Source organism: Brachycentrus maculatus, unplaced genomic scaffold (assembly GCF_059751285.1).
Source record: "Brachycentrus maculatus isolate JH-2025_06_01 unplaced genomic scaffold, ASM5975128v1 h1tg001213l, whole genome shotgun sequence".
Classification (NCBI taxonomy): domain Eukaryota; kingdom Metazoa; phylum Arthropoda; class Insecta; order Trichoptera; family Brachycentridae; genus Brachycentrus; species Brachycentrus maculatus.
Window position 1 is genome coordinate 26,096 of NW_028281898.1, and position 16,195 is coordinate 42,290.

The following is a 16,195-nucleotide window of genomic DNA, read 5'->3' on the forward strand; positions in this document are numbered from 1 at the left end:
TTATTTCGTCTCATAGTGGTTGCAATCAGAGTACTCAGAGTCGTCAAAGTTGTTATCTAACTGCTCATTCTTCTAATTCTAGTTCTGTGAATCCCCATCTTCGGGCTTCAAATCTTGATCTGATACGATAACTGGGTCTTCTCCAATGGATTTGTCTGATTCGATTTCATTTGAAGCGTTTGCTTCCAAATTTGAGTTAAAATATGTATTCATTAAGCTTGAGAGTTCATTCGTATTGTATATTTGAGCAATGTTCCTCTTGCGAGATATTTTATTTTTGTTTCTTTGGCTTCTTTCCCCCTTTTTCACGATACAGATTTACTGGCTAGAATCCTCCTTTGCTTCAATTTTAAGATTTTTCAGATTGCCTCTTTAATTATTTATCGGCTTCTCTTAGCTTTTCAAATTTGACACTAAGATCATCTCACTCGATAACTGTAAGTTATGGTTTTCATTGATAACTTTCTGAATCCTCTACCTAAGAACATCCACTTCATGGAGCTGATTGTTAATGCGAATGAACTCATTAATGAGCTACATTGGCATGGGTGTGCTGTCCTCCATTACAAATTTATTGAATTTCTCAGGCAGCTTTATGATAGAAGTGTAGGCAAACCTGAAAAAGTCTTCTGTGAATCCAATGGACTGGGCGTTGGTGTGCAGCTATTTGATGTTTTTGGTTTCGACTTAGCACATTTCATTGATGTAGGACTGAATGGTAAACCTGTTGTTCAAGATTTATTTGTTTTTCATCTGCATGAGACTGCTGATCGATTACTTGTACCTTTCGGCGATGTTCCTGGTCTTGTTCTTGAACTGAAATGGCTTTTTTTTTACTTCTTCTTGCTTCTCGATGGCAATGGGAGTGAGGGACTTGTCAATAACTTGGCTCAAAGTATAGAAGAATTTGCCAGTTTCGGATTTCTGGAGGACGTTCGTACACACACTTTTCTTGCCCGTGAAGATCTCGTGAATTGACAGCTTATACATTCTATTCAAGGTTTACTTCCGGCAGAATAGCTCCAGTATTTTTCGGCGCAGCTCTGGAATCTCAACGCAGAAAACATAGAACAAGTAGACACATGGCACCAGGCACAGAAGATACGTGAAGTTAAACGAACTCTCAATCAGGGTGTAATTTTCATTGATATTTAGTATGAAGTTGTATCGCCCTTCCTGCACAACAGCCTAAAACATTTCCCTAAAAGTAGGGTTTGAGGGTATCGATTATTGCAGCTGAATCTGACCATTTTATTGTTTATACTGGTAATTTATCGTGATTTCATCGAAAAGCAATGTGATGTTCAAGTAGGAACCTTCTCTCATGAAACTTCGGAAGGGAATAAGGTTGTTGAAGGTTTAGGAACTCAAGGATATCTTCATGAGGATCAGCACACTGCTGTAAGCCTCCAAAGATATCGTCACTAACTCATAGGAGCAGATGTAGTATGTACCGTTGATGCGTAGGAGTTTATACTTATTAGTCCCATTTTGCATTTGCATTATCTCATGGGAATAGTGCAGCAGGGAACTAAACTACTGAAGATTTATTGTTTCTTTGATGGGAGTTCCAACGCAGGAGTATTGGCTGGCAAGAAGTGTCATCTTGTTGATATTATTGCAGATCACAATTTCCTATATTATGTTAAGCAGCCCTTTGTTTTGAATGTATTGCCATATGATTCCTGAGAGAGGGCTAAAAACACTGCATGAGTAGTTTTAATGCCATTAATGTATGCACTGAAGGCCGCCAATTGAGCCGTAAGTGTTTTAGCGATGAATTTGTTTGTAATCATCAGCAGTGACTATTTTGGTTGTATATTTTTATAAAGGTTAATTTCCAGAAATTTAAAATTTGCCAAGGATTGCTCCGATGTAGGCAATCTTCGACGCGTTTTCGATTAATTCGAAAAATTGGAGAGCCTGACGATACTCGAACGAAAGCCTCTCCCCTAATACATCTAAGGCATTAATTTTGAGACTTTATGATCTCTCGTAAGTGCATACGATACTTACAGCGTTATATGCATATTTGTGGGTAAGTACGATGCCGTTGACCATCAAAATGATGCATACTATTGATAGTGTACAGTTTTTGAGGTAGATGCCCGAAGCCAAATCGGATAGCTAATTAGTTTAAGGTTGTTTATAATTCGGTTGTTTGACCTCGTTCGGCTAATACTCCTCGGATTTCAATATGCAAAGGGATGTATCTGATTTGGAGTTGTGATTTTATTCCTGGGATTCAGAATGCATTGATTTAATTATGATGAATTAGATGGAAGCTCTGGAATTCGCAGTATTTAGTATGTGTATAGTATGTATGTATAGTATGTATAGTATTATCCGTCATGACTGACCTACAATAAAATAATAATTCAGATTATAACAAAATGGGCTCATGCTTCTAAATCCTCTTCGGCCCAAAACTAACCCCCAAACCTTAGTCCTTACTTTCTCGGACATCGCCTCAGGAACTTTACTCGATCATCGGCATCAACTGTGGCTTGAATGATACATTCTACTGCTTCCCGCACCTGGCGTAGATTGAGGAAATTATGAACAGGTATTACCGAAATCTAAGCAGCCAAATGAACCAGCCCGTATTTGATAAATAAATTAACTTTTTAGCCACCGCCGATCGGGAAATCTTAGTGAAATATTTACATGATTTGACAGCATTTATCGAAGAGATGAAGGATCAGAGCTCCAAAACCTGTGCTCGATTTCTCAGTGACAAAAATTAGTGCATCCAATTTTTGAAACATGCCAAACTGCCCGAAGGCACCCCGCCCGAGAGTAAAGAGTTGGTGATCGCCAAAATTTAATTGAAAATGCTCTTAGCCAGGCCAGGAGTCCAGAAAATCTAAGCTTGGCTTGATGGGGAGCTGATATAGTGCGAATTGTTCAGCTAAAATCATACACGACCCAAATATTTAAAAGACTCCAGGCAAAGTGAGTTAGTATACAGCAAACAAAATAATCCACCTCTAAAAGATGATAAAAAAGTATCCTCGGCAGTCGAGCCTATGAAACAGTTTGCAGATGAAACCCCACTAAAGCAATACGAAATTAATAAGATGATCACATTAGTGTCAGAGCGCAATAAGAAAATCCTCATTAAAATTCCAGAGATGAATATCAGTGCTTCAATTGCATTCGAGGATTTAATATATCGCCAGCATGCAATAGTCCTCAAAGACTTTATCCCTCTGAAGTATAAAACATAATAAAACGAAACATTCGGGTACATTATGGTCCAAACCCAAGTGCTTTTATTTGACAGCATTGACAAAGACTACAACGATATTCAAAAACAGCATTGCATGATAAAAAGGCAACTAGCATCTTTACTGGACGGGGAATGGGAAAAACTTTACGAGCTCAAAGCTTCCTCGGCTTCTCAGTCAAAAAGGTCGGCTATGCTATCCTAGTCCATCTACAGCGAGATTCCTCGGGATTTTTAAATGAAATTCTGAAGCATAAAGATTTTTATACGTTTTTATATACAGAGTAAGATCAAGTCGAACTTAACTAATCAAAAATGATTTGGGATTGAGTCCTTGAAGATCTGACGTGACTCTTTATCTCAAATTGAAATTATCTCTGTTTCTGGCCCATCATATAGCAAATCAGTTTGTTTGAGTTCTCTTTTGTGTATTTTTGTTTCAGTCTTTTGATTTCTCTTTATCTTCGCTGTTCACTCCTTCTCCGGAATTCTTCATTTTTCTCGATTTGTTTCTTAGCTGCGTCTGAAATCGGGTTAATTATGAGAGATCTGTGTCTCTGTTTCGTAACTGACGATTTGATGTACTACTTTGTTGATAAGTATACCCTTTTTAGCTGTTTTTAATTTGTAATTCTCTGAAACTCCCGTTGTGTTTAAATGCTTTCCTTTCTGATTTATGGAAGTGCGAGTCTTCTGTTGACAAAACTCCGAATTTATTAATACTACTACATTAAATACTTTTTTGATTTCAGATCCAAAAATGGTGGTAAATCGTCGCTAGTAAGTTTATGCTATAATCTCGCCAATTCATGAAGCAGCCAAATCACCCCTTCATCAACATGATGTCCTCCCTTGAGTATCAGCCGAATAAAATTTACAATCTACGCTAATAATATTTATTTCTGTTCTCTCTGCATTTCGCACTCGCCCTCTAATCGCTATTGATTCTATTGAACCCAATGTATGGTCTTGCTTATCTTCTCTTTTTGGTCCGACACACCTGATGCAATGTAGAGCTCGTGGTTTTGCCGATATAGCTTTTTCAGTTAGTTTTATATTTTCTGTATTCTCTTCTTTTTCCTTTCGTATTTGCCCTTGGCTAATTCGATGATAGACTCAATGAGCAAACTCGTTCCTGATCGCTTTTTAGATATAGTTTTTAGCGAATCCGACCATTATGGTTATCTTGAACTTTGCTATTTCTGTTGTTCAATGAAATAGTTATAAAGTTTATTATTCTTTTAATTCTTCTCGTTTTACTCGTCTTCCTTTGTTTGAAACCTTTCCTTTTACTTTTCCGCATCGTTCAAAGGAGAATTGGGGAAGTAAACTTATTTCAATTATCTTTCGAAGAGCGACTACTGAGTCAGGACATTGGGCAGCAGCTATTGTTTAAAGGAATATCTACCAACACTTGAAATCCTAAGCACTTACTTTGGCATCGAAGTTTATCCAATTTGGTAAAGCAGTTTTAGCGATGGCGTAATTTGGCTAAATCCATAGTTATATCAGTCTAATTAAAACATTGCTTATATTTATTGCATTTGCCTAATTATCCTTTAGAGTCGGAAATCGATAATATTTAGATTATTTATGTGGCAACATGCTCGGTCACATGCTTGCTTATGAGGCTCAACTTTTAACAACTATGATGTTTACCATGAACTATTGATATATGCATATGTATGCATACAATGTATACACATGTCTGCATGCATACTCATACATACATGCACTCATGCGTACATGCACTTATGCATACATGCACTCATGCATACATGCAAATCAGTAATATTATAAATGAGTGACGCAATTAAGAAGTTTGTTGAACAAGCAAAGAGCATACCCCTGGCCATTTATCACCTTGTCTTGATCAATATCGTCCTATTGGTTTGTTTAGTGTTTCGAGAATTCACCGTCTTATACTTAGCAGGCATCTTCCTCTTTATCATCATGCTTCTAGCAGCAATCGGATGTGCCACCGCTCTCTGGACCAGCCCATCAGAATTAATCAGTGAAAACGTCCGAGTGCGGGTCAACGAAGCCTCAGGGAAAATCAAGAATCTCTTCGAATCCACCCTGAAACTCCAGAATGAGTCTTCCAATACAAGCCTCATAATTACAGTAGAATAATCTGAATATTTAGATCCTGTTCATTATATATGTGACCTCAATCCTAAATGAAACCTTGGAGACCTTCTTGCGTACATTTATTTCGAGCATAGTGTTCAATTCCGTATACTCCTGGGTATTCCTGCCGAGAGAAACCGATTCACTGCTGGATTTGGCCTCCTAGAGTCTTAGAAAAGTCGATCAGAAGCTCCGATCTTTGAGTAGCAAATGAAACCTCTGTGATTCTATGCACCAATTGCCAAAATTTCAATCATCATATTCAAGTTTATCATAAATATATCCTTAAAGAGGGGCAATTGCACCTCGAAAGCCCTCCAATTCGCATCCAATTCGCATCCAATTCGCATCCAATTCGCATCCAATTCGCATAAATTTGATCGACGATTATGGCAATTTATGACTAGTTTAAAATAATAACTAAAAATATCTAAGTACAAAGGACTCAGATGTTTCAACACTTGCGCAACTACGCGGCCAATCTGGCTGCCTCAGAGAAGTTCTGTTATGACAACTATGATTACTACAACATTTACGAGAACTAGTAGCAATAGTACAAAGATGATTTCTCCAAGTTTGTCTTCCACTGCAATCGCAAAAGCAAGACCAATATCATCTCCTATACTTCCAACCCCAGTCTGATGCGCACCATGCACCAGAGGTTCATACAAGTGCCTGACAAGTATCGGTAGTTCTGCATGCACACGTCTCGCACGAGTCTGCGGCAATACTACGACTCGCATCGCATCAGCATGTAGCAGTTTCAGAATACGTTCTTGGACATCTGGATTGAGAATAACTATAAGCAAGCACAGTTCACAGACAAGTAGCTGCAGATCGAGGACTTCGAGATTATAATCCTTTCGACCGTCAACGATGTAAAATACCAAGCCGAGCAGGCGACCAGCACCAACGGACTTCCTGCAATAGGGATGACTTATTTGTCTCTGGAAGAGTTGGTAATAATTGTGGGGAAGCTGGTGGAGATCAACGAGCAAAAAAAATCTTTTCTCGAAGAAGAATACTCCAAATAAAATAGTAACATTTAAATATTTAGTCTATAGTGCTAAATGGCATTTGAAATGTTCGCGAGCTATGTCCTCAAAAAGTACCAGAACATCAAGGATATCAACCTTATCTTGCTCTATGAGTTCATCATCGAAGTCAACAGGCTGATGTGGGAGATCCTTAATGGCAGATTCAGGAGTATCTTACTTCTCGCCCAGCCCAAGTGCGAAAATATACACTACTTAGTCCACCCCTTGGTCCTCCCTATTACTATTTTCATGAAATACAACCACAACCAATTCATCAACCCCAAATAAAAGTTATTTACAGCCGTCGGTAGCTAGAAACCCAGGATAGTGCTGCTCAACCTGGACGGCCGAGAATCCATGCACAATCTCAGGAATATCAAAGGGCTGGGATAAAACTTACTATACATCAGTTTGTTCAACGAACCGGGATGGCTGGACCGGAAGTTGGAGGAAATGTAAAACATATTTTCATCTGAGGAGGAGGAGGTGGAAATTAGCTATCGCCACATTTGCTAATTGTTCTCTGAGTTCATCATCCAGGCGTATCTGTAGGCTAATGATAAGGCCGAAAATGGTCCCGAAATCTTGCTGTTCCCCTTAAAGTCAAGCAAGCTCATGAAGAAATTCGAAGAGTACCGAAGTTAACACTCGAAGACCTCATTCCCGAGCTTCCCGTCGATAGAATCCCCTGCAGATGTTTTGTTCTTGTTCGAAACAATCATTTATGACAAGATACGCGAGTTCGGGCCAACCATGATCTTCGTGTCCTATAATGGCTGTATGGAGCAGCTTAACAAATGCTCATACAAGGGCTCAGCTCTCGGTCCAAACGGCACTGAAGTTTTTGGCGATATCATCCGAAACTGCTCAATTTTGTCCGACCACCGAGTCATATTATTCACCAATTTCGTCCATCTGTTCGATTATGATGACGAAATGGAAGACGCTGACGAGGATATGGAATAGGACGATGATAAAATCAAGTGTGCGAGAGAGTACTATCAAAAATACTACGGTTTCGAGCTCGAGTAGTTTAGTATGATGAGCATCAACGCCAACATAGCGAATGTTGGGGACAGTTACAAAGTCATCAACGGGGTCAAAAGGTAGCCCCTCTTCGAAGGCATTTCCCTCTTTCTCAAATATGGGGCAGGCGTGTATAACATGCAGGATGGCTTCGCTTGGTAGTAGACACCTTTGTGGAAATACGATATGGCGAACCGATATGCCTATCTTCACATGCTAGAGAACGTAGCAGAATTCCCATTTATGCGAAACCGAGCCCTACAAAAATTAACATCCCTGTAGCTGTATTAGTTGTTCTCTTCCTATGGCTTGGAGGAACTGAAGGAGAACAGAAGGGAAAACGAATACTATAGCAAGCTGATAACAACAGTAATTTCGGAGTTCCTGTGCGAGACCATCACCGACGAGGAACTTAGGAGCATTTTGGATAAAAGAATCTACTACCGGCTGCAGGCCAAGATCTAGTAGCTTTCCGCTAGGGCCCTCATTGATAAAAATATGGCATAAATATAAATCGACATGAGGGAACTGCTCTTCCAGTATTTGTCAGAACGCAAGACAAGGATGCTGCTGGAAAACATGGAAACGTATAAAATTAAAAAGCATTATTATATTTCCGACTCCAATAACCAGCAGGGCTATGGCAACGTGCAGTGTTTCAAGTTCGTCAGAAAGAAACCCAACATGAACATCGACAAGGAAAACGCCAATGAGTACGAAGGGTAGGAACTGCTTCTCTAAAAATATACACAGATCCTCATTCAGTAACCCTCCAATGGTACGAGGTACAACTTAGCGTCAAACACATAAAGCACAGCTAAAACTAGCAATTTCTTAAGTAACAACTCCATTGTGTACTTGATCAACTTCAAGTGCCCCTAAAAAGGAAGACACCTTATCTTGGTAGGCTCCTTCAACACTCTGCAGGTCGAAAAGACCATTTAAATGTAAGAAGTTATGTAGACTGACCTCGAGCTTTCGGAGGACTTCCAGGAGCATTTCGAGGCACACTACTTGCACGAGGAAGGCCATCATGCTCAAAAGCAAGATATTATATATGTTAATTATAACTTTTGCTATTGTCCCAACAACACACTCTACCTTTATTGGCCTCTCCAGTACAACTTGAAAGAAGAAGCCAGGTGCCGTCTCTTGGGGCTTTAGTACTAACCCAAAAGAGTATTCAAAATGATAAAAATTGCCCAAGTGACACCAAATTTAAATTTAGGCTCTCTCGGGTTCCGATTTTAAAAAGTGATATACGAACCAATTCGGGATTTGTCGATTGGCATTTTGCCGAGGTGGGGTTGCACGAGCTATGCCGTAAGTTAGAAGTCGTTTCTAATATTTGGGGGCATTTTCTAGTCTGAATTAGACTACATGTGTTTGAGTCCAAATATCGCCATGATCGACATTCTCGAGGATCCGAACAGCCCCAAGAAAATGAATACGTTTACAATAAAGTCAAGGCCAAAGTCCATTAACGATCGAGTAGAGTGCTCCCTACCTCCCAAAATCGGCTATAAAGTGATTGAATAGAAATCGTCAAACGCGAATTACTTCCAAATGAGCAGCATTTCAGTCCTCCCGAAAAACGCAATGAACCAGGAGGAGACAGGCAACCTACGGATCAAGATATTAAGCGGGTATGGCCGATACAACAGCTATTACTATAATATTTTTACATATGACGAGTATTATGTGTCACTGGAGAATTTCATACCTGAGAGGATAGTCGAAGCCAACAACAATCGGATGAATAGAAAGCTTACAATTGGACCTTCAAGCAGCACTACCGGCTCTTTGGATCACGGCAATTCCATTTCAATTAATCGAATCGGGAAATTCTCAGTTCTGAACAGCATCAAGAACTTAAACGAGGCTGAGTAAAAGTTTAGTGATGGCGTCAAGGATAAGTTCATTTTCGAACAAAAAACGGAGAACAGTTCAGTAATGAGCAATGCCTCGAAAGGCACCAACCAGAACTCTTCCATCGGGATGGGCTCTATGGGAATGAGCTCACAAAAAAAGTCCATCAATAGCAGCCTCGCCGCTACTTCTAATGTGGTTTCAACCATCGAGTTCGAGGTTGTAAGTTTCATTGACGACAGCTATCGTGCAAGCTAATTTAAAACCGACAACAAGAAGAGATTTTTATTTGGTTATATGCAGACTATCAGGGAAAAAATATATACCAAACATTGGTCACCTGAGCTGTATGTTGTCAGATAAACTCTCTCCAACATCAGCCGCGGCAATAATTATCCTCTGAATAACGGGTCGCAGAAGAATGCAATTACGATGCTCAAGCCCTATATCGTAAGCTTATTGCTCAGAACGAAGAAAAGCAATTCCTATATAATAGCGAACTATCTCATGCCAAGAGAAGAAGATATAATGTCACTTTGTCTGTAAGAAAATAAAATCTATCTCATTTCGAGCCCCCCTATCATTCAATCCCTCGAGACAACATCATTCTTGACATTTCCTCCCAATGAAACTTCAAGCAGCAGCATCGGAATCGGGCGCTATGTTCTATACGAAGGATCCCTCTCCAACATCGCTGAAGTCATCCGCAAAAGATAAGTTCAAATGGACAACAAATACGCTTTCGATGATCACCGTTGCGATCTCTACATGAACTAGAAGACCATCTTCGTTAATGAAGAGCTTATTTATATTGTCGGAGGAGTCAGCCTCTTAGCAAATAAAAACATACCCTTTCGCCCATGCACTTACAACGAGGGTGCGTAGATCTACGAACGTGAGGACTATATTTTGCAGGAAATAAGAAACAAGTATACTTTGAGAATCCGAAAATTAGTGCTCAACAAAGAGAGCCTCGATATGCCGAATAGTTTCGTAGTTAAGCTCAGAAGCAAATACTATCTGTATTCTATATTGTTGTCGGAGGGTTTCAGGGAGGAAAGCAATCAAGTGGGGCCTGGGGAAACTTGGCAGCTGAAAATTTAGGAGCACTCATACGAGAATAACCCATAAATGGAATTCAACTTGAAAGTGGGGGAATTTAAGGCATTTATTTTTGTCAGCTTCACAAACAGCGTTCAGATGTACCCGCGCAACTACTTGGAGGAGCCGAAATTTATTTCCATAACGGAGTACAAGCGATTCGACATTGAGGAAGTACGGCAAATCATCTCCAAGATCCTATGGAATTTTAACAAAAACCCAGAGTACTCCCAAAAACCGGAAATCAAAAAGCTTATTGCAGTCATCGAGTCACTTGTCGGCTTGGAGGACTCCTCAGATAAATTTCTGAGCGTGTAACTTTTTAAGAGGCCCAACTTATTCGAGGAACTCATTGAGCTACTCTGCGAGGAGAGCGGCAGCACTCACGCCAACATGATGATGGAGGAGGAAATTGAGAGTATGGCGAGGCAGGAGCAAGAAGACTATCGGCTGGAGTATGAGTACGAAGCCCTGATTAAAGATTCAAGGCACTGCTACTATCTCGTGCATAAGATGATCTTGGAGAAGAGTTTATACTTGGGGGAGGAGTCAGTCGAAGAAAAAGGATCCACATACTATCGCTTTGTGGTCGAGGACAAATCTTCCAAGAAGGCTAAGTATGTGGCAATCGGGAAGCTAGGGACCACTCATCTCAATTTTTTTAGGATTCGCTTCCAGAATTAACTAAGCCTCTGCTTGAACCACAATGACGACAATGGGTTCTATTACCATCCCGCCATTTTGGGATGCATGAAATTCGAACACGAAAGCCTCAAGGGCGTCCCTGATGCAAAGCCCTACTAAAACAACGAGTCGATATCCCGAATCAAAGTTTATAACTTAAAAAATTGATGTAACTCAACAATAGTTTATTTGACCACCTTTCATTTTATAATGTCTATTAGATCACTTTCCCGCAGAATAATCCGTTGTGTTAAATGCAGACAGATATAGTCTCTTTAATATTGAAAATTATGAACCAATCTCATTTATGTTTAGCCATGCTATTTTAAGTGAAATGGCATTATGAATATCAAATTTGAAGGTCACTCGAATTCCCCTCGGAAGACAATATTAACAAACTAGCCAGCCCCATTGTCGATTTATTTGGTGATCCTTTCAATCGCCTCATTTATGATATCCTCCGTGACTTGAGACATTGCCTTGAGCTGTTCTGGCTTGTACTATCCGAAATTCTACACGAACCGATGAAATCTCTTCGCTTTTTCTTACAACTACTCAAGCTCACTGCTATTCAAGTTTAAACTTAAACTGCAATATAGTGGTTCATATGAGAAAGCTGTTTTCAGCTATTAGCTTTATTATTTTTTCGGAAGCCTGTACAACTGCTCAAACTTCAAATCTGAATATCTGCCCACCTTGCACGAAATTTAATCCACTTCATCCACGAATGTCCCTAAATTATTTATGTAGTCACACAATATTTACTGTTATTTATTTGCCTATTTTGTTTGGGCCTATTCAAGCTATATTGCCTACAACAGAACGACCTGCTCTTCGAGGAGATCATCGATCAGAAGCTCTACCAGGGAAGTCACATGCGTTGAAATTATTTTGTATGATGCCCTCGAAAGCAATGGAATCAATGTTGGAGTGTAGCCAAGAGTATTTCTTTGATAATTCAAATTGTTTTTCTCTCTCTGGTCAATCAAATACTGTAGCTGTTTCTCTCTTAACTGAATTCTTTGGTTTGCGATCGATTAGCTTTGAGTAATTTCTGGGAAGTTTTAATTTCTGGCAATACTCTGAAGTCCTTCATTCCTTTAAGCTCGATCCTTCCTCGGATAGATCTCAGGTGAGAGTTCCCTGAGTTTTTTGGTCTGTTCTTTCTGATACTTTGGGCCTTCTTTTTGTATTTTTTTCTCTAATTCGAGCAATTAAAGCCTTTCCTTTTCTATAAGTCTTTTTTTAGCTTCGTACTCTTGATCATTTTTCTCTTTCATTTTTCTTTCTTGCTCAATCATTGCTTTCAATTTTTCGATCTCCTTATCCTTTTGCCCTTTGAAAGCTTACGCTCTTTTGTATTGGATTTATTTTTACTAACGGATGACTTCAGTTTAATAATTTGGGTGATAATGCTCTTACTATTTTTTACTCTTCACGCTTTCAGCTCGATATCGTCTTTATTGTGCAGCTAGAGTATCCCTTTTGAGCTCTTTGTCAAAGACTCCCTTCTTATTCGTTTAGTACTGAGCATTCCATTATTTTTGTTGCTGAGCTGTTTTTTTCCCTTTTGGCTTTGATTTCGTTTGAGGGTGGAAATGCGAATGAGTCTTGATTATTTGTTTGTTGGGAAGTTTAGGATGTGGGACAGGTTTCGGGATTCCTGTCGTATTCGGCCTTATTACAATGGGCTAAAAATCCTGTTCTGAGATAGAATGGTTTCGATCGGTTCTGTTCTGGCTGTGAGTAAAGCCCAGCATTTTGAATTATATCGATAATTATATAGAATTCTTATAAGTTTTGATTTGTTAAGGGATGCGTACTTTGTAACTGAGAATATAAATAATATAGTACAACATTATAATATAATAAATCGCATTGGATTGACAGAAACTCCGAGATCTGCAGCAGATACTCTATTGCCAAATTGCACAATGTCAAACATTCGAAACTTATTTTCTTATAATCACATCAACATCTCTCTGAAATAAATTAAACCAATCGACTCCTTCAATCGTAATAAAGGACCAATAGAGCAGCTCAACTCTTTGGCCCCAGTCTAACTCCCAATTTTGAACAACCCTAATAATTCATGCATTGTGCAAAATAAAAGAAGCTCCTGTTATAAGGGTCTTGACTACATTTCCCCATGGGATAATGAGGAACAATTCGACGATGCTTTGCATAAAGGCAAGTCGATTGGCTTGAACTAAATCAATGACCGCAGCATGATCCGCAACATAACAGCGGATGACAGGAGTGGCATGGTTATTGGCAATAATAATAGTATCTTGAGAAACGGCGCAGATTATTAAAAGCCTCGGAAATTTCAATCCCATAAGGACACTGCGAGCAAAAAGAATTATGTTCGCAATTTAGCCCTGAGCATCAATCTATTAAGCTATGACCATGCGTAAATTGCAACAATCCCGCAACCGAATCTCAGTGTCAATAATCCTTGCACTCAAGCTAGAAGTATATCTGTGAAAAAAACTAGAACCCGAAATAATCACTCATTTTTTCAGGCTGCGTCTTTGCAGTTCAATAAATCCTAAAAAAATATCAGTTTCGGCCTTCTTTATGATTTTCTAACGGAAACAAGGAGAGGAGAGCAAAAGTATCAGCATTAGTCGAATAATAGGGTTCACACAGAATAAGTGAAGACCAATTCTTATAAAGAAACACTCAAAAATCATAAAAAAAACAAAAGAAATATTCAAACATAAACAGGAGACGCTTTTTTCGTAAAGAAAAAAAGGAATTGCAATCTGACAAAAGTTGTTGACATTAATAAGATTGCAGAAAGTTTCTATGACGCTGAAGTTAGGTTCATTGAATAGAAGAAAAATACGCAAAAAAGCAGAAAAATTGTCATAGAGAGTTAAACATCCAACAACTTTAATGAAAAGTACCAGCAAAACGAAAAAATCATTGGAGGCCTCAGGGCGAGCTTGCATCACCATGATTATCCATCTCTGAAGACAGAAGATACTTCAGCCTCAAACTGTAAAGGGAGGGACAAAAGAAGGACGATTAATCAGAAGAATATTCAATAAACAACCAATATGAGAAAAAGACTTTATACGCAGTAATATAAAAGTAACAATGTGCGGAAATATGTCTCTTGTGGAAAGAGTTAAGTTTAGAGTCTCGACGCTAAAAGAGAGGCAATAAGATAAAACTTATCAAGATTTCAATATAATCATCCATCCTATAAAGGGAAAAACAGATTACTCCATACGAATGAAGAAAAATATAAGGGCTTCAATGCTCAGGGTTGAGGATAAGTTTGGAAACTATTGATATTAATAATCATAATGAATTTTTGCCATTCGATATTCTAAAATGCAGGCTACTTTGCTGCAGTCGAATCAAATAAATTTCTCGCAGTTATAGGCTGCCCTTAAGTGCAAAATCAAATGCATCGAAGCGATAGAGTTCGATATATGGTTTGACCATAGAATATGAAAGATGAGAGTGAATTTAGTCGGTATCCTTATTCCTTACTCGGATTGACAATCATACTATCTTACTCATTATTGCATCATCATTATGCAGTTCAATCTGCGTCATTTCATGTTTGGCAATTTCGGTTTCTTTTATTAATTTCTAATGGTTTTATTTACGCTTTCTTTGCGCCAAATGTATTTGCCAGAGATTTCTTTGTCTAATATGCAGCCGATTCGATTGGCCTGATAAGACAGACTAAATGATGACTGGGAGTGGTTTTTGCGATTGAGAATATTCTGGCTACCGTTGATGACACTGATTCCACACGCATAGGATTTGCTGTGGCTGTTCACAGCTTAATAGGGGTTGGGTGAGGTTAAAGTTGAGACTAAGAGTGAATATGAATTTTTATTTTTGTTACGTCTCAGCTTCGTCGCTTTTTGCAATCTCTTGAGGCTATAGATATCTAAACACCCCATATTTGATCTTGGATTGCGTTAATTATTTGTATTTAATGCATCCATGTCTAAATTTTACTGTTTGAGCCCAGTTGCATTCATCGTATGTCTCGCCTACATGGCCGACAGCCCTCTCACAGTTTAAAGCCCTTGATTAGGCTCCCTTTGGTAAAAATATGAGAGTGATAAATGCTTCTTTTTCCTGCGATTAATGCTGAGTTATGACTGTCGGCCATTTTGTGAGAGGTTTCCCCCATTACAGTCTCTATTTGAAAATAAACATTCATAATTATTGACTTGAGAAGTGGGGATCGATTCAGTGTTGGTGCTTGTCTTGACTTTTATTTTCGGCCTGTTTTTATTTACGTTATTCGTGAGCAGTTATTATTTTTTACGAATGTTTGAGATGAGCCTCTTTTTGCTAGTTATTTTCTGTAGGATCAACTCATTTTTCTTAGCACTACTGCAATTGTACTAATTTTTTGCGCCGCGCATGCTGTTTACATTATTCACAACGCCCATGATAGATGCTTGCCCATTGATTATATAAGCCGACACCGTTGTTTCATCATTTAATATTTATTGGGGCTGTATTCTGTCCTATGATCCATCATTTTCTATTATAGAAGAAGAAACTTATGCCTGAATTACATTAAATAAGTGAAACTGTCCAGCAAACTGATGCTACTTTTGATAAGACTGATCTCTATTGGTTGCCATATGAGGGTTGCAAATCTCTGCGAAATTGGCGGGTATGTCGATAGAAGTGAACTTAGGAGTCAATAGATGGTCTGTTGCCCCGAAGGAGAATTTAAAGCCATTTTGGGATTTCATTGTCGATTTGTTATGCCCGATTTATATTTGATGACGATTATGTATTGAAGTATATTGATGGAATCTATATGAATGAGAATATTTGGATAATAATGAACTTATTTATGCTAATGAAGAGTTACAATCTACTCCTCAAGCTCAATTGATCTCAATGCTTATGATGAGAGTTAATTTTGCATTAGAACTTTGCTTCAGGATTGATCGCTGCTGCTGATACTGCATTTGCGAGAGTTTTAATGGTCATAATATTCTTATTGGGAATGCAAGATTATTGCGATGACATCATTGCAGAATCATAGAGCATAGTGTTAGTATAATTAATAATATCCAACAATGCGGGGGTTATACGAAGGAGGCCAATGCAACCCGAATGCCAT